General features: G+C 41.4%; 1 protein-coding gene across 4 annotated transcripts in view; it reads right to left on the bottom strand.

Annotated features, from left to right (window-relative positions):
* STXBP6 (syntaxin binding protein 6) overlaps positions 1-20,378 on the bottom strand; it is a 236,134-nt gene that overhangs the window by 174,947 nt on the left and 40,809 nt on the right. The window contains exon 1 of one of the 4 annotated variants that reach the window (XM_041758517.1): positions 14,383-14,401. The exons of the other annotated variants lie outside the window; for them this stretch is intronic. The gene's annotated coding sequence lies outside the window, so the exon portion shown is untranslated. Of the gene's footprint in view, positions 1-14,382; positions 14,402-20,378 lie in introns of those variants that run through there. 4 annotated transcript variants of the gene reach the window in all.

Raw genomic sequence — 20,378 nt, 5'->3', positions numbered from 1 at the left:
GTCTCATCACAGCTTCTCACTACCCTCCTTCAGAGACCAGCAATTTACAACAGGACTCCACTCCCAAGAGGGTCTTGGATAGCTGCCACAAGGCAGTTTTATGAACCTTGTAGGCTATTTCCCAAACCGGAAAAGGTTTAAATATGAAAGGCACATATTTCAAAGGTTTCTGCTGGTTCTCAAGGGAAACTCCTCATTCCACTTCCTTTGCTGTATTACCCCCCTCTGGCATTTCAGAAGCACAACTTGGACCCTTCTTGTGGCCTCCTTCCCCATACTCTTTCTGTACCTTCTATCTTTCGTAGCCAGTCTCTGAGAAACCTTAGTGCCTCCCTAACAGCAATGCCCTGGGGCCTTCGCAAAATGAAAAGATTGGCAAGGGCAATTCCATCCACTTGTCTAGACTGAGAAGGATCTCAGGAAGACCTTCCAAATGTACCAAACAGCAACCGTTCCTTGACATCTTTTGGGGCCCCACCTGCCAGCAGCTCAGACTTCGGTTGAAAGGCCTGCACAAGCGTGTACCCCAACATTCTTAAGCTTAAAACAGGTCATAGCTGAAGTGATCTTAGTGATGGTCCAGCACACCATTTCTCTACCTTAAATCATAAGGAAGCTGAAGTCCAGAGCAAAATTCCCAAATCAGAGCAAGGCCACGACTAGAGCTGGCCACTGCTCTCTGCTTTGCCACAATGATCTTTCAAGGAAAGTTATCAGAATCGTCCCAAGTTTGTGGAAGGTGAGAGTACATGGAATGCCAGGAGGGAGGTAGAGAGAGAGAGAAAAAAAAAATCTGATCTATCATATTGAGGATTCTTCTCAAATTCATTCTTTTTCTTATGAATTGGCATGAAATTAAGTATTGGACTAGAATACTTCTAACTCATTGATTTCAAAACCTCAACTTCTGGCTATCACCTTTCATTATCTTGACTTTCATAATTATGCTTTGTCGTTTGGCTGTTAAGGCCCAAAGCAATGATGGCCAGCCCAGGTGGAACAGTCTGAGACAGTCCAAGAAGCAAGAATAGTTTTGGCCAAGTTCCAAGCTACAGGGCTCGGTGCTGACCCCAACTAACAGGAGCCCCTCTTCCAGTCTCAGTGCTGAGCCACTGGAAGGAGAACACACCCTGGGCAAAGTCATATGTCCATTATCAGCCTGGGAATTAATGCTCTGGCATTAGTTGTCTCCTGAAAGCACATGTTAACCATGCCAAGAGTCTGGATTAACTGTTGTGAGAGTTTCTTAGTACCTCTTCCAGGCTCTGGGAAACAACAGAATAGGAAAATCGGAATCTGTCAAGACCAGTTCTGGTCTTCGGAACTGCACCCTTCAGCCTCAGTACAAAAACACCACCAGGTGCCTGCAATCTGTAATCAGTGCTCTATTAAAATGCTCTCAGAAATGCCGGAATTATCCTGATTTCCACATGCAGCTGCACAAGGTCCTGCTGGGTAACTGAAGAATCTTTACAGGTTCCCTTGAGACTCCCTGGGAGTGATAAAATAGATCACCTTGGTGAGGATCCACTACCCAATCAATGGTGAAACCTCATGTGGGAGGAATCGGTAGGTAGGCAGGCGTCCTGCTCTATCTATTGGGATGCCACAGGATAGCCTGCAAATCCAGGTCAGACTCAAGGTCCATATGTAAATGCAGGCTCTGCTCCATTCAATCAGCTCTTCTGTCATTCATTGTTAATCCCTTTTTTAATCAGCATGTTCCAAAAAATAACTAATTTCTGATCTAACTAGTTGTGCAGTGTTTCATATGGAAGAAAAATCTATCAATTGAATATGACTCTAGTATTAACTCAGACTAATACTAGTACAAGCTTATGGTATCACACATTAACAAATTACAGAGATGTTCAAAACACATATGATCAGGCTCACCATCCAGAATCTGGGGTCAAGGCACAATGGCCATTTCTCTCATGCTCCAATCTTACGGATGCTAGGTGTTGAGAAGGCTAGATTTGTCATCAGATGATCTGTGTCTAAGCTTTGCCTTTGCCTTTACTTTGTCAATTATTCTGAGTAAAATTCTGTATCTCTGAGAATTGTTATCTTCATCTTTTTTAAAAAAGATTTTATTTCAGAGAGAGAGAGAGAGAAAGAGAGTGCATGAGTGGGAGAGGCAGAGGGAGAGAATCTCAAGCAGGCTCTATGCTCAGTACAGAGTCCAATGTGGCCTTGATCTCAGGACCCTCAGATCACAACTTGAGCTGAAACCAAGAGTTGCACACTGAACAATCTGAGCTACCCAGACATCTCTCTTTATTTTCATCTTTAAAATGGGAGAGCATCACCCACTTCACAAGAATGTCGTGTAGAAGGAAGAGGTTAGAAAATCAGCTCCTTGGGTCAGCCTGCTCCCACCTGGGGTGTCCTGGTCCTTGAAAGGCAGAGAAGCATGTAAACATGTCGGTTTATACCTGCAAAAGCATATTGACATCACAGTGCATTCTACAAAGCTTTCCTCAAATGGTACCTTCCCATCTTGTGAGGGAGGTAGGGAGGTACTGTCTCTCCTTGACAGGTAAAGAGAACAAGGCTCAGAGAAGGGACCTACCTTGATGACTCTGCTGGACTTGGCCAGAAGACGGAAGAATTTTCCTCCCACAATCCTGTTTCCACTGTGCCCCTCTTGGCATATGGAACTGCCTGCCAGCTTAAGCAGGAAGATAATGACTGAGCTAACTTATATCTGCCCCAATGTAGATGGGAGTGTCATAACCCAAGGGAGATGAGGAACTGTGTAGACATTAAAAAAAAAAGAAAGAAAGAAAGAAAGACAGCAAGCAAGCAAAGCAAAGCAAAGCAAGAAAAGACACAAAGAGCAGAGCAGAGCTAAGACCAGGCTCCTTCACTCAATATGCAGCACTGACCCAGACACTGAAGGGAACACCATCAACATAATCCCTCCCCTCATGGAGCTTACATTCTAGTGGGTGAGGAAAATCAACAAATAAAGAGATCAATGCAGCAGTTGAAAGAAAATCAATTTATACAGGTCCTGTGGGTTCAGCCATTAAACATGAGGGATAAAGAATAGTAGTACTATCATTCACCACTAAATATCAGACAAGGAAGTCAAATAATATAGAGCCAAAGCTCTTCAGACCTTCTAGGAGGGTGTTTACCTGGCTCTGATGAATATTTCTGTTCTGGCACATGCTGTTCTTGATCATCAGAGGTGACAAAGAAATTTCACCTAGGGACAGTACCTGTCCTTCTTCATTCGACACATATTTACTGAGTAATTACCGTGACATGGGATCTGTGCAAGAGATGGACATTACAGGCAAATCAAACATATTCGAGGTAAAAATAGTCAAGAAGAAAGACAAGGGAAACGGGCAGCCCCCAGACTAAATGAGGAATGTAAAGCTGCCATTCCAAAGCAGCAGAAGAGGCAGCTACTTTAATCCTTCAGAGGCTGGTGATTGGGAGATACTTAACTCTGTTAAGCCTGCCCTCGAAATGTAATTAAAGAATTTAATTAGGTCTGCCTACATGGATTATACACGGAGACCCACTGCCATGGAAAGCCACAGAAGCTGTTGTCTCTGAATGAATGACCTAGAACATATGCCTTGGCCTCCACCTGATATCTGCCCAAGGGATGTGTCCCAGACTGCTACAGCTGGGAGACAGACACACACTGACCTATGGTGAGTGCAGAGGTCATCACAGGGACACATTTCTGGACAGACCCCTGATCACACTCACAGGACAGCAAGAGGAAGCTCTGGGTACAAGTACAGGGAAAAAAGAAAGAAATGGTCACAGGGAAGCTGCCACAGGAAAAAGGTGTTTGAGACAAATATAAACTCCTCAACTGGGATCCCTGGGTGGCGCAGTGGTTTGGCGCCTGCCTTTGGCCCAGGGCACGATCCTGGAGACCCAGGATCGAATCCCATGTAGGGCTCCTGGTGCATGGAGCCTGCTTCTCCCTCTGCCTGTGTCTCTGCCTCTCTCTCTCTGTGACTATCATAAATAAAAAATAAAAATTAAAAAAAAATAAAGAAATAAACTCCTCAACTGTCCATGGCTGCAGGGGGGGAGGAGGTGGGAGGTGAAAGAAAAAATTTTTACTTTTATTTTATTACTATTATTTTTAAGATTTTACTTATTTATTCATGAGACACACACACAGAGAGGCAGAGACATAGGCAGAGGGAGGAGCAGGCTCCCTTTGGGGAGCCTGATGTGGGACTCAATCCCAGGACCCAGGGATCACACCCTGAGCCAAAGGCAGATGCTCAACCACAGAGCCACCCAGGTGCCAAACTTTTTACTTTTAAAATGTTCATCCCTGCACCTGTTAACTGAAGTAGGTGTGGACAGACCTGAGGTCATAAATGGGTAGTTTGCAAAAATAAGTTTTCTAGGCCCAGGCACATTTAACAAATATATATTTCATGTAAAACAAATTTCTCTTGAAAATTGGGAGGATCTGGCAACATTAAACCTACAGGCCCTTCAACTGTTACCATCTCTATAATCTGTCCCCAAATTCATCAGTCCCCCCTCCCACCAACTCCCTATTTTTTTGGTCCAGTCTGAGACTTAATAATGTCAAATGACTTTAATCCAAAATGCCCTTATTTCTTAAGTCCAGCCAGTTCACTATTTTATTTTTTATTTTTTTAAAGATTTTATTTATTTATTCATGAGAGACACAGAGACAGAGAGAGAGGTAGAGGGAGAAGCAGGCTCCATGCTGGGAGCCCGACGTGGGTCTCGATCCTGGGACTCCAGGATCACGCCCTGGGCTGAAGGCGGCGCTAAACCACTGAGCCACCTGGGCTGCCCCACTAATTTATTTCTTTCTGATTATTAACTATAAAGAACATGGTATAGAAACTAAATTTATTAGCATGCTTGGGAAAGTTGTAAAAATGTGTAAGGAAGGAAGAACACAGTTTTGTTTTTAAAAAGGTACTGTTCAATGGGAGATTGAAGCAGAGATCGAGAAATCATCACATGAATTTGGGGGAATTAAACCAAAAGCATCAAAATAAACAAAAACAAGCCAAATATTCTTATCACATTGTCATCTTAGAAATTTTAATAAACACTTTGCATTCTGACACACACACCTTGATCCCTGCCAAGTCAACCGCTCTAAGAAAGTGCCACCAAGCAGGCTCTGGAGACACAGGTACAAATAAGGTGGAGGGTGGGGACACAGCCCGTTTTGTATACAGCCAACTGGCATTGCCTTCTGGAGCATACTTCAGTTAAACTTACCAAAAGCTCTGGAAATAGGCAGAACAGCAATTCTGCTCCTAAGAACTTACCCTAAGAAAATGGAACACAAAGGCAAAGATGCATATTTATCTACTCTTTTGGTATTCTTAAAACACTAGCCTAGTAGTTTGCTTTCCTTGATGTCCTGTTTAATCTCTATGAATCTCTATGAACCTTCAAGAATCCGTGTTCTGGGCAGCCCCGGTGGCGCAGCGGTTCAGTGCCGCCTGCAGCCCGGGGTGTGATCCTGGAGACCCAGTATCGAGTCCCACATTGGGCTCCCTGCATGGGGCCTGTTTCTCCTTCTGCCTGTGTCTCTGCCTCTCTCTCTCTCACTCTGTGTCTCTCATGAATAAATAAAAAATAAAATCTTTAAAAAAAAAAAAAAGAATCAGTGTTCTGCAGAAAGTTGAAGGCTGGAAACGTCACCTATTTATGTTCTCATCCTTTCTACCAGGCATTTCATTGGCTAACTATCATGTTCCACGTCTGTGCTAGAACTCAGATAATCACTGCACATGGAGAAACAGCAGAGTGGGCATGATCAGGAGACTATGCTGGAAGGAGCTCTGGACCTCTGAGTGGCTCTCAATAACCACTGCTCTCTTAAGGACACTGGTTCATATGGAAAGTTCAAACATTAAGATGTACATTTTGTTTTTTAAAAAGAACTTTTATATCTAATCTCTCATAGTCCATACAGATTTCTTAGATTTCTGTGTTCATCTCAAAAATACCTGGAGACTGATAATCGCACAATGCCAAAGGATCATTCCTGGGACAATCACCATCTCTTTTCTTCCCTACACGTAATACCTACCATAATTGGTCTGTTAATTCTGTATATGGGTCCTGTGTGTGTTCTCCTCTAACACAGAAATCTCCCTATGGTTCTAGTCGTATGGTGAATTGAATGGCTTCTCTCTGGGTAAGCTCAACCCAATCTAGACAAAGCTGGGACACAGTGAAGAGAAAGAGGGATAGGAATCAGGAATTTTTACTGGCTAAATTAAGACTAGTTAAATAACATATGTTAAAACAAAACAAAAAGCTCCAATGCCTTACTTTGAAGTTAGATGGTGTTGGTTGATGGCTGCAGTGCTCCTGGATGCTTATTTATGAAATGACTATGCTGATTTCCTCTGTTCTAATTCTACTCCTAATTTATCTTACAGTTCTCAATGGTATGTAAATATAAAGACAGTTCACTCTACTTACTGAGATAGAAGAAGTGCAAATGATTAAATGCAAATGCCAAAGTCATGTCAATACACTGCAGAAAACTAAATTTTGGTTTTTTCCCCCCTATGCAATTAACTTAGAAACCACATGGAAATTAGCCAAGAAAGAAAGCTCAGAAATAAACAAGCTTGATTACAGAATCCAAGCCCCATAGATACCTACTCTATTACAAAATTAGAGTGCTCAAAATTCTTAACAAGGGTTGAAGGGAAAAAAAATCCAAAAAGATTCTGGTTTGAGATGCATCCACTGAGCTGATATTTCTATTCTATATCACATCATTAACTACTGCAGAATTCATTTAAAAAAAAAAAAACCACAAATCAATAAAAAACCTCTCCATAACCAGATTTTAACAAGGAAAGGCACAGGAAGAAAACAGAAGCTACACCCAACAGACAACTGAAGAGTAGTTGTTTACAGATCACGGAACTCATTTCATGGTAAAAGAGGAGAGGCAACAAGCCAAGGGTTTAAGGAGTCAGGGTTCCTCCAATAAACCTTACTATTTCCAAGCATCTGGCCTAGAATGCCAGGAAGGAGGCCACCCATTACCAGATGTGGGCTCTGTTCTACTAGACAGAGTGTAGGCTGAGCCAGGGACCAATGCATGATGTATCTTTCTTACAGCTAGATTCAGAGATGGAAATTTCTTCTCTTAAAATATGACATTAAGAGTGCCACCACTGTACACAGGCTGTGTCAGTTTTGTGTCCATGGGTTATGGAATGGCTCAAATGAATGTGAGAGGACTCGAATTGAAATGGACATCACTGAGAATTGTGGATTCAGATTGGATGATGCTTTTTAAGTGGCCCACTGGATGCTTCTCAGGTAGCATTTATGACTTTGGGATGCTTCCTGTCAGGGAAAGAATAAGTGAATGTGTGGTTTTACCTACAGGGAGATTACTTTCAAAGAGAGAATCTTTGGTATGGGGTATAGGAAATGAGTTATGGGCCAGGCACAGAAGGGATGTACAGGATAGGTCACACCTCAGGATTCCTTGCTTCTCGCTTTGTCCTGAGGGGAGCTACCCAATCTCCTGCTTTTGTGAACTACATGGGTACACATCCCCGGTCCAAGATGAGCAGAACAGGTGGGGCCCTTGACCAGATTGTGAAAGGAAACTGAGCTAATGCCCCAAAAAGCAGTGGGAACTGAAGCTTTAAGTGTCAGTTATGACGTAGAAAGAGGTTGAGAGGAGAAGACAGATCACAAAGAAGCAAAAGTGGATCTGAAGATTGAGGAAAGGGCAGTGTAGATATGGAGCACAGGTGGGGAGGAGCATTCAGAGCTGCCTGGGCCCACTTGTTTCCAGTTCATATGTAGGATTATGAAAAACTCCTATTTTCCCTACATGAAAGGAGTTGTCGTAACTTGTTAACAACAACAACAAAAAAAACCCAAAACAAACAAACAAACAAACAAAAAAATGAAAGCAATGAATCCTGGCAAATAACTTAAAATCAGTATGTATTTGTCTCACTGTCTTTGGGCCTAACACCTGCCCAAATCAATTCCCACAGGTCACTAGAGCACAGTCAGATCAATGTCAACCTGTAATTTGTTGTTTCTGAGAGGCATGAACAGAAGAGTGACCACAACTTCTGTTTTAAATAAACAGAGAACTCTCCTTGCCTGTGTTAGATGCTCAGCTCACTGAGCTTTTATTGCCCCTAAAGGCAAGATAAGTCCAGTCAAAAGATGTATTAATGTAAGATGACTTCTGTACTTTATGTAAGGGGGGAAAATAAAATCAACCAATTCAAGGTTATGATTCCCACAAAATCAAACCACACTAAATATGCCATTAAAAAAAAAAAAAAAAAGGAATGCCTAGAGGACAAACTTGGTAACAGAAAAGTAGATCTCTCAGAAGGGCCTCGTCCTCATGACGGCCCAGCCTTGAGGGCCCTCCTCCTTGCACAGGACTTCTGGCTCAAGAGCTGGCTGACCACCCCTGCATCTCCACTTGTCCTCTACATCTGCTGCCAGCTCCGCGGTGCCACTGTGGTGCCCTGGGCACTTGGTGGCCTCCTCCCAGTATGGTTTGGCCTCCTCCCAGTGCTTCTCTCCAGGCTGCGTTGGGTGCTCCCCTTTTGTACCATGGGTGCACAGTGCATAGCCTTATCCCCGTGTCTGGCACATTAGAGGGCATCCTAGTGCACTCTGGCTTTCTTCCAACTTCTCTGGCCACCCGCCCCCCCCAGTCTCCTTCACAAACTTCTCGACTACTTCTGCTCTTTCCTAAAATGTCGTTGTTCCTCTGGGTTGTGCCCAATGCACTCCTCTCTGCATTATCTAGGCTCCGTTGGTAACCTCATTCATTCCTAAACTTCAAGTACCATCTATAGGCTGAAAGCAGACATCTACATCTTCGGACCAGATGTAGTGAGCTTCTACCCAGAGGAGCCACAGGCACCTCAAACTCAGCAAGTCCCAAACCACGTGGATCATCTTCCCCTAAACAGTTTCAGTCCTTCGTTCCTATCTTGGTAAAGGGCACCACCACCTGCCTACGTCAGAGATGCAAGCTTCTTCCTTAACTCCTCCGCCTCCTTATCCCCTCTGATCTCTCCCCTCTTCCCTTACCAAATTCTGTTCAATTCTAGGTTGTAAATCTCTCCACATCTACACACTTCTTTTTCTCTCCTGTCCTGGTCCTAAGGTGGGCTGCCTTCACCTCTGTCTGTCTCAGCCCAAGCCCACCCTTTTGTATTCTGCTCTGTGATGCTGGAGCTAGAAGTCTGCAAACCACATGTCCCAGACTCCCTTGCAACTGGCTTCTTGTTAAATTCTGCCAGTGGGAGCCACGGGCAGGAAACTGGAGGGCAGAAGTGGGGAGAAGGAACTCTTCCTGTTTCCCAGCTCCTTTCAGACTCTGCAGCAGCAGATAGCTTTAGTTCCCCATGCTTTTAGCACTGTGTACCAGCCATGAACCCCTCTTGATGACAGGAATACCAGCCATAAGGCAATCCCTACCCAGAGGTCCAATCACCTCCTTGGCAGTCCTATGGTGGTCTCCACTCTGATCTTCTAGGTTTAGTTAACCACATTCATGCTATTTTGTTCTTCCAGCCCCAGGGATGGTGGCTGCATCCTGAAGTCACTAATCTCTAGGTTCCTTCTGCTTCCACTACTCACTACTCCCTCAGCCCTCGAAAGCTCTATGTGTCCAACTGGAAATATTGGCATTGTGTCTATTTTCTGACTGGACCCTGACTGACACAAGAAATAAACCCTAGAAATAGTATCTGAGATTGGGCTGCTTACCCCTTTGACCTTGGATGATGATGACCTCATGCCTCCCTTCAGTAGGTTCTGTACATAGTAACTACTGTGATTTTTGTAGAACATCTGCCACCACCTCAATGGCTCACCACTGCCATCTCAGAACAGCGGGTTCGATGAGGTTCTCAGAGTTCTAGAGCCACTATTTCTCTCTCTAGGTTCTCTTCTGACCACTACTTCCTCCCTCCCTCATGGTCCAACACTCACCCCTTCTAAGCTCCTTTCCATCTGAGAACCACTGTGCCTCTTTCACTCCCTTCAGGAAGCTTGTTCTCCACTTGGGTATATCGTGCCCCTAATCCCTGTTCACCTAGTTAACTTCTGCTTAGCTTAGAAAGCATTCTAAAAAGTCTCCCCAGATATGCATGCACACAGTATAGCAGTAATGATACTGCCTATTAACTCTGACTACTTACTCTGTATTCTCCACAAAACCATGACTTCTGAGAAGACAAGCACTATGTTTAACTTGCTCACAGTTTTCATCTCACATAGTAGGTGTTCAATAATAGTTTGTGAATGAATGCCTGAATCCATGAGTGAGAAAGTACAGATTAATTCCCACATGGGAGATCTGGAAATGCTTCTTTAAGAAGAGAGGATTTTGTACTGAGCCATTAGATGTAATTTCTGGCACTGTAGAAATTTTACAGAAAATATGGACTCCCTAAAAAAATAGAAAGATTTATTTTTCTTTTAGGAATGTCCAAATTCTCAAGCAGCTCTTGGATAGTAAGCTTCCTGGGAATAAAACTTCTATCTCTGGGATTTATCCATAAGCCAACCACCTAGATAAAACTTAGAAATAGAGCACCTAAACTTCCTTGGATATTTATCAGCTCATATTCTCTCCTTTTAGAAGGTTTAGCCTGTTTCCAACATCTGTTCTGAAATAAAATGTATACTGAGATCCCAATAAACTTACTATATTGCTTTCCTTTCAAAAATCTCACATACACCAGATTTTAGAAACTGCTTTAAACCAAGTATGTTATAAATCTGAATATTATTTTCAGAACACAATAAGTAGAAAAGAAAGTGCTTTGATAAGGTGAAAATCTTTATATTGATCTCTATGTAGGTTTACTATATAAATTAGACATGTGTCTAATTCTTCTCTCACTCCAAATAGAGAAAGGCTAAGTTTTCCTACAGTTTTGTAAATTCATGGGTAGCAATCACCTATTCGTGTGAATTTTACTTCTCAAAACCTATACTTGAAATTTATTTATGATGAAATAAGTCAAACATTGGCCAAAAGCTTCTAGGTTAATGTTTTTTGATGCTTCTCAGCCACTTAGCTGACTTGTTTCTGCTGAGCAAGCGTAGCAACATTTTACAGCTCAAAGGTTTTAGTCCTGAATTTGGTTAATCATTTACCCTTTTCCTTGATCTCTTGGTAACAACAATATACTTAGCACAAATCAATGATGGCACCGATTTCTCCGTATTTATTTCCAGGTGATTATATTAAGACTACCCTGGTTCGCGGTTAAAACAGCACTGCAACACAAAAGAAGAAATCATTCTCTAAAGTGGTTTAGATTTTCAGGGAAGAAAAGTAATGACAAAAAAAATGGGAACAATATTCTATCTCTTAATTTTGACAATGGAGCAAATGCCTGCCCCTGCCCCTTTCTCTGTCTTCCCAATTCACACCAAGTTCCTTGGTAAATAGGTGACATCGGCTTAAGTGGGCTTGCTCTTACCCACAATCTCTCAGCCTCGTTTCCCCAGTCACATCCCCAGAAATCCATTTATAACAAGAGTCCCCAAGCCATTTCTCTTGTGAGTTTCAGCTAAATCTTAACTGTCTCATTCCTGGCATCACACAAGCCTTCCTTGCTTTTCTCTTTTCAGAAAAGGAAAGGAGGGGGACATGGAGAGCAAGGGAGCAGAGACAGCCCCAGAGTGCACAAAGATACCTGAATGACTTGGAGGACACCCTTCCTGAGAACCAACAGCTAAAAATGTCAGAGTAAAAAAGTTCAGGTCATGGTTAAGTGGCAGTGCTTTGGAGCCAGCTTGCCTATGCTCAAGTCACAGCTTTGATGACTTTTTCTCTTTGACCTTCTCACATGATTTGCCTCTTTGTGCCTGTGTTGGTCTCCTCATCTATTAAATTATATATATATATATATATATATATATATATATATATATATATATATGGAAATATACAAGTGTATATTTTATACAAATGTAAAAATAATAAAATAATATTAACACCTGCCTCACAATTAACATCTGTCATGAGGATGAAATGAGATAATTTACTCAAAATGTTTAGAATGGCATCCACAATGGGCACTTGGTAAGTGTTACCCATTGTAATTTCTGTGGTGTCCTGGAAAAGGCCAGCCTGTTCACACAAATTAAAGAACATTGAAAAAAAAATCAAGAAGGAATCAGAGCTATGAGAGAGGAAGAATGGCAAGAAGATGGGCATGAAGGAGAGAAGCACTTATAGGTGTGATGAGAGATGACGCAGAACATGGATGTGCGGCAGAACCTGGGGCAGGAAGACATTAGGCCAAGATGGAAACACATCTAAGGGTGAAGGAAGAGGGGACTTTAAAATAGCTTTGTGACACAGTCACTGTCCTGAGTGACACAGGGCTCTCCTGTTCTGCTAGGCCAGGGTTTCCTATTAGCGCTCTCCCTGAGCCCCCAGAGAAGCTTCTGAGGATGCACAGGTGGAAGCCGCATCATCACCTTCCACCTGCCAACTACAACAGCTCACAGCTCCACACTTGTCTGCTGTATTTGCTCCTAAGATAAAGTAGGATTTCTTTGACTATAAGGTTCTATTTCTAAAGACAAAAAGGAAAAAGTAAAAAAAAGCACAGGAGGTCACTGATCTAGTCCAACACTTTCAGTGAATGGATTAGGAAACTGAGGCCCAGAAAGGGGAAGTGACTTTATCTAAACTTGCACAGAATCCCCGGGGCAGAAGCAGGAAGGAGCAACTTCCGGACTCACAGGCCAGAATCCTGTCCCCTCTTCTCCCTGTGCATGGTCCTCACCCTCTCTCCCATAAGGACACCCACCTCTATAGGTACTCACTTACTGCAGTCAGTATACCTTCTGGTACTTTCCATATGCACACCTGACACCATCATCCACACCTTTACTCTCCCTTGTTCCCTCTGCCATCTACTCACTTCTCAAACTCAAGATCAAATCGCGTATCTTTCACGATTCGGCTCAAACCCCCTCTATGGCTGCTTGCTTTCTCCCTTCTCTACCCAATTCTTCCTTCCCCATCTAATCAAACTAACCCTTAATTCTACTGAACATTTTGCAGCTTCTATCAGAGGACCCACAAGATACTATGGGATGTATTTGTTTTCCTGTGTTCATTAACTAGACCATAAATTCCTTGAGATCAGTATCAAATCTCATTATCATATATCATTGTATACCCAAACCAGAGTGGAATGTACCATGCCTAAGAAGCACTACACATATATTTTTAAATAGTTATAATTCTTTTAATTACAAAAGCAACATAAAACTGTACAGAGTAGAAAATAAAAGGCTCCTATCAACCCTTTGGAGATAATAGCATGTTGTACATTCTAGACTTCTTTCTATGAATATATAATTCACACAAAGAAAAAAAATAATTATGTTGAGATGTTATAAGTACTACAACTTCTTTTTGGGCTGAAAAAATGTTTAATATGTTATTTCTTTATACAAGCATGTCATATTTGACCACCGTCCTATTGATGGATATTCACACTCTTCCACTTTTCAAAGGTAAAAAAAAAAATACAACAGACATCCATTATGCATCAGTGCAAATACTTATGAAGGAGTTGCTAGAAATCGATGCATATTTAGAATTTTGATAGGTATGTGCAATACCCTTCCACAGTATTGTACTAATGGTAATTAATCCTCCACCCTGAGTGTATGAGATTACCTTTTTCCAGCGCACTGAGTGCTATCAGTCTTAGTAGTCTTTGCCAATCTGATTAAGTGAAAAATGGCATGTTACTAAAATGTACATTTTGTAGGTTATTAATGGGGCTGATCATCATGTAAAAGATTGTCAAGGAAGTGGGGGAGGTTCTTTTAAGCAAAAATCAATTTCTCTCAATAATGTCAAAATAATATCTTCTTAAGCTTGAGTTGGAGATGAGAAGTGAGCTCTTAACTGAGCTTTTTGGTGGTTGATCTAAAGATTGCAGGAATATTGGGAATAAAAGGAAAATTGCTCCTTGATAGCTACAAAAAAATATCAGCTCCGGCTAATCTAAGAGGAAAAACAAAAGCTCCTTCAATCAAGTTGGATGTTAGTGAAGAATAACTACTAGTTGAGTAGAGTCCACGACCTCTTGATAGAACTCTACGAATAAACAAAGCTTGGCTGCGCTGGACTATCAGGATTCACAAAATTATACCAAACAATTTGAATTTAATAAACATCTGTTACAGGCATGGCAGATACTGAGGATGCAAATATTACTAAGATCAAGGCCCTGACCTCAAAGAGTTGCCTTTTTATGGTCTGTTTTTTTTTTTTTTTTTTTTTTTTTAAGTAGAAAACCATTTTGGACTAGTACTATGTTACCATACCTAAAAATTCAAAGAATGATTCTTGAAATGACAGTCTTCGATATTGAAGAGTTAAGATGCTCATCTTTGGCCACTTCCAAGAATTGGCAAAAATATTACTGCCTATGGGAGAAACCAAAAACATGCTTGAGCCTGTTATACATGTTCCTTATTCTTACAGTGAACACATAGCCCTTTAAGTTATATACCATACGAAAGGCAGCTTATTTTCATAGTTAATAACTCCTAAAAGCATACAGTCAGAATGTCCTTTATGTATGAATCCTTATTCATCTCATGTGTTGCTAGTAACTTACTTTAAGACAGGGGCCTTAAGTCTCCTTCCATCTACCCAGCCCATTCATCACTTAAGTCTTCGGTGAGAAGAACCTAATCATCAAAAGCCAATGCAGAGAGATACACATTCAAGTAGTCTGTTGTTACAAGGCAGACAAAGAGCCTTTGCCACTGGCTTCACATCCTTCCCTGATAGTTACCAAATCACAGACCATAAACTGCCAGGGCATAACTCATCCAGATGTTTAAAAAAAAATTATAAGTATATTCTACAAACTCTAAAGAAATTATATCAGGCTTATATGGTGATGTCCCCAGAGATTAATAAACAGGAAAACATTTGCAACTTGTATCTAAAACAGGCTAACATATTAGCATGTTTGTCTTAACACCTGGATCACTTATCTTCAGAGATCCAATCATAGGACAGTGTTCTCTCTGCTAGGAGTTGGGCTGTGTTTACGATTTGTTATAGCTGTACCAGCTGTGCCAGAGAATTCAAATTCCTCTAGTGTACTGTTTTCATCTCTCCTCTCAGCTTCGGGCTCTCCTGGGTACTGCTCCTGGGAGACTGTCTTGTAAGCTTTTAGCAACAATCTGCTATTACTAAACTGGAGTCCTGTTGGGAAATAATAGGGCTTGGAGAAAGGAGGCATTCTGTAATCTAAAACCATCACCTCTGGGGTACCTAGGTGGTGTTAAGTGTCTGACTCTTGGTTTTGGCTTACATCGTGATCTCACGATCCTGAGATCCAGCGCCACGTTGGGGTTCCATGCTTAGTGTGGAGTCTGCTTGAGATTCTCTCTCCCTCTCCCTGCCCCTCCCACCTTGCTCTCTCTCTTTCTCAAATAAATAAATAAATCTTAAAAAAATTTGTTTTTTAAATGTCACCTCCTTTGAACACTCCACCCACAAGTCCTATCTAATCCCTTTGGATTCTTACATTTTATTCTCACCCACTAAATATTATATCTTGTACATCCCATTAATTTCTTGCTTAGCCCACTTATGAGCTCCTTTGGGGCAGTATTCCTATTTTAGTCTTTTTTATATCCCAGATGATAACACAGATACTCAATAAATACTGTTGTTATAATGAAAGAGTTATTTTCTTTCAATAAACTAAGGATTTCACACCATTCTCTTCTTGCCTGCATGGTTTCTGATGAACAAGCCACTGTTATTATTTTACTCGTTCCTCTAGGGTAAGCTGTTCTTTCTTCTTCTGATTCCCCTCCTCTATCCCCTCACCTCCAGGGATGAGAAAGGTTAGAGACTGAGTTGAATCCCTTATGGCCAATGATTTAGTCAATCATGCCTATGTAATGAAACCTCCATAAAAACGCCTAAACAATGGGATTTAGAAAACTCCCAGATTGGTGAGCAGTAGATGTGCTAGGAGGATGGCACTCTTGGAAAGGGCATAGAAGCTTAATGGTAGGGCAGCCCGTGTGGCTCAGTGGTTTAGCGCCACCTTCGGCCCTGGGCCTGATCCTGGAGACCCAGAATCGAGTCCCATGTCGGACTCCTGCATGGAGCCTGCTTCTCCCTTTGCCTGTGTCTCTGCCTCTCTCTCTCTCTCTCTCTCTCTCTCTCTCTCTCTGGGTCTCACATGAATAAATAGATAAAATCTTTAAAAAAAAAAAAAAGAAGCTTAATGGTAGGTGCCCCTGGACATTCTGCACACCCTGCCCTGTGCATCTCTTTCATTTTGCTGATCCTGAGTTGTATCCTTTATAAGAAACCGGTAATTGTAAGTAAAGTTCTTTCCTGAGTTCTGTGAATTATTCCAGAAAATTATACAACTGGGGGGGGGGGGGGCTCATGGGACTCTCCAAATGTATAGTTGACTGGGCAAAAATATGGGTGGCCTGAGCACCCTATTTGCAGCTGCCATCTGAAGTGGGGACAGTCTTGTGGGACTGAGCCCTTAACCTGTGGGGTCTAAGCTAACTCCAGGAACTGGTGTCAGAATTAAATTTTAATTACTGGACACCCAGTTGGTATCAGAGAACTAGAGAATTTGTGCAGAAAAAAAAAATCATATATTTGGTGCCAGGGTAAAAACACTCCGGTATCTATCTCTAAGCCTCCTGGATTTGTGGTTTGGTGTCTGTCACTAGTTTTGCAAAGTTTTCAACCATTACTTCAAGTATTACCTTTCCTTTTTCTCTTCTCTTTCTGGCATTCCAACTACACATATGTTATAATATGTGTTCTATTTTGTCTAATTATTTTTTTCTCTTTGCATTTCAGTTTGGAAAGTTTTAAATGATCAATCTTCAAGTTCACAGATTTCTTCTTTGGCAGTGTCAAGTCTATTTATGAGTCCATCAAAGGTATCCTTCATTTCTATTACTATGTTTTTGATTTCCAGGATTTTCTTTTGATCCTTGGAATCTCTCTATTAACATTGCCCATCTGTTCTTGTAGCTTTTACACTTTTTTCATGAGAGCCCTTAACATTGTTCTTTTAAATTCCTTGTCTGATAATTTTAACATCCCTATTATATCAGAGTCTGTTTTTTTTTTTTTTTTTTGCTTGTTACTTTGTTTCTCCAGACTATGCTTTTTCTTGCCTTTTGGAATACCTGGTAATTTTTTGTTCAATGTGGGACATGCTGCATCAGTTGACAGGAAGTGAGGGAAGTAGGCCATTAGAATAATGATTTATGTTATTTTTCTACCATAGTGATTATGACATAGGCAGAAGGTATATATATTTTTTAAGATTTTATTTATTTATTCATGAGAGACAGAGACAGAGAGAGGCAGAGACACAGGCAGAGGGAGAAGCAGGCTCCATGCAGGGAGCCTGACGCAGGACTTGATCCTGGGAACCAGGATCATGCCCTGGGCCGAAGGCAGGCACTAAACCACTAAGCACCCAGGGATCCCTAGGTAGAAGGTATTAATCTTCCACAATAAAGTGTCTTCTTGAACTTATTCATCATTATTCCTTATTTGAAAATGCATCTTCTGCTAGGTCTTGGGTCTAATGTGTACACATAGAATCACTTAGCTATTTTCCCAGGCTACCATGTGCAACAATATCATTTAAGCCACTACGAAAGGTAGGCTTACATCACCAGTCAAGTTTACTGAGAGTAGTAAACTATTCACATTACAAACTAGTTGCTTTTCTTGTAATCCCAAATACTGATACTTGGTGAGGATATTCTCTAAAACTATATCCTATAAGCAGATAAAACTGGGCCAATATTTTTAGGCCACTATAATATCTATAATATAATTTAGTCCAGTGAATTGAAATGCAGAAAAATTTAACTCCTTCACTGTTAATCATCACAGACTATTTTGGGAGAAGATAATCAGCTCCATATTTCCAACATAAATACTTAAAAGTGTTTTAAAGTTAATGTATAAGAAGGAAATCTCTACAGTTGAGTTTTTCCAGTTTTCTAAGTCCTGTTAAAGAAATAGCAGTTCCCCTGTCTTCAGAAAGGCAGTCCAAGTAAAGTAACAAGTCAGCACTGAAACATTCATATCATAGATTCTTATGTGTAAAGGCCAATCAAAGATGTGAAGATGATCTTCTATTGCAATGACTTTTGGCAAAAGATTCATAAACTGACAAAAGAAGTGAGAAGGGCAAGATCAGAGAAAAGTTCTGGCCAGCTTCTTTCAACACCTCTCAGATGTCAGGGAAGGAAAGACTAGTTGTTAACTCTAAAAATGGAGGAAAACACTGATATAATCCCACTGTTGCTCAAAGGAAATGATATGCCCATAATCACAAAAAAGAGTGGAGCACTCTTCCTATAAAATATCTTCTTTCAAAGCCTTCAGTGTCCTAAATTGTGTTAAGTCACTCTTCTGCTCTGTTACCAATATTACCATGTGCTTTTATGATGGAATATAACAAATCCTCAAGGGAAGGATTTCAGCTGTAATTTTATTAGGAGAAATAAGCCTAATTATAGATGTATATGAGTCTCTTTTCAAAGATTTTGCCAGAACCCTCAGTGCATCAAATAAGACCTAAGATACAAACCTAGCTACAAGGCAGAAAAAGAGTAACCTGTTGTTCTTTTCTTAAATTGAGCAATACAGTACATATCACATGAGATGACTCTGTTGCCAAGAAATCATAGGACTGTGGCTCAGTATCATCCACCAGACATAAGCCCTACAAGTACTTTTTGGTACTTGAGGTCAAGACACACCCTACTATAAGTCACACAGCAACCATTCACTATGCCAAAACCTTCCCTTCTTCAACCTCATGCTGGGGGATTCCTGTTACTGGCTAAGGCCGGGCCAGTGTCACAGAATTAAATAAGCTAGAACATGACAAGAATTGACAGCAACACGATGGCAGCAGGAAGTGATGTTAGCCATGAAACAGCTTTTCACCAAACATGCAACTGGCTTTAGTAGCTCTTCTAGCATAAGAAATTTAAGTAATCAATTCGTCAAACATTTATTGAGACATACATAATATATAAAGCACTGCACTATGCTCTCAGGTAACGGACTTGGGAAAAGAATACAAAGATAACTGAAGTGTGGTGCCTACCTTCAAGGAGCATATGATTTCAGAAGATGGTAACAAGAACAGGCCAGCAGTAACAAGGACAAAGGAAATAACAGACCAAACTGAAGAGGGAGATTGATAATGAGCTAAAGAAGAACACAGCTGATCTTCAAATTCCAACTTGAAACACAGTGATAGGCCAAATCAAGTGAGGCACGCAATCTGCTAAAAACTAAAATATAGTTAAACAGGATTTTCTGGGGTTACACACTAATTCCCTGCATCTCACTACCTACCATTCACAATACTCAGTAAAGTAACTACTTTGATGACTCTCCCACTGTGGGCCCGGCTCAACGGAATTCCAGGGGGAAAAGGTACCGGATCAACTTGCTCTGGACAATCGGCCCCACCTGCTAAATGTTCCACATTAGAATTATAGACACAAGGAAAGGGAAGGCGATACTAGGCAGAACTGCATACTGGACTTCTGTGCTGATTACCTAAAATAAACTTCAGGGGTAAATCCTACTGGATTAAAAATCACAGAGAAACAGCACCAAAAGCCGATGCACGTCTCAGCTCTTGAAAAAAATGCTTATCTTTAAAGCAATTTGACTTGGGATTTTTGTTACTTCCAGCTGACAGTCCCATTTGAAACAATCTAGCCAAGTAGAGTGGTTAGCTCGTTGAGGTTACAATTCATGTTTCCTTCATTTCTAGGTATTCCTGGTAGCCCCTCGCACAAGGCAGGTGCTAACATATCTGAGAAGAAAGGAAGAAAAATCAGGGGTCAGCTAGCACTCCCTGAACTCTGCCCTCAGCTCTTGGGGATACAGCCAAGGGGCACAGATATCTATAAGCCGTAATGTGGGCGCAGTAATAAACACACAGCAGGAATCTACAAGCAAAATAGCCATCATGACCCAAGAGTGTGGACTCAGCCATTTAGGCGGGAACAACTGGGCCCAGTATCCCCAGGGAAGACTAAGGTGCTGACACTATAGTCTTTGCCTCTCCCATTCCCCACACGTAGCGCTGGTGTTAGTTAGGGAAACCTACTCACTGCTCAAATAGACCCCAAAACATATAATGGCTCAAACACCTCAGGACTTGGTGCCTCACTCCCACGGTGGGGAAAGGCTGAGGTGTCTGTCTTCTTCACACTGAGACAGGGATTGAGGCTGACAGGCTCTGCCATTTTCATCACGGTCATGCTGT

The sequence above is a fragment of the Vulpes lagopus genome, chromosome 6, assembly GCF_018345385.1.
Source record: "Vulpes lagopus strain Blue_001 chromosome 6, ASM1834538v1, whole genome shotgun sequence".
Taxonomy (NCBI): Eukaryota; Metazoa; Chordata; class Mammalia; order Carnivora; family Canidae; genus Vulpes; species Vulpes lagopus.
The sequence above is the reverse complement of the archived record's forward strand: the minus strand, read 5'-3'. Positions and strand labels throughout refer to the sequence as shown.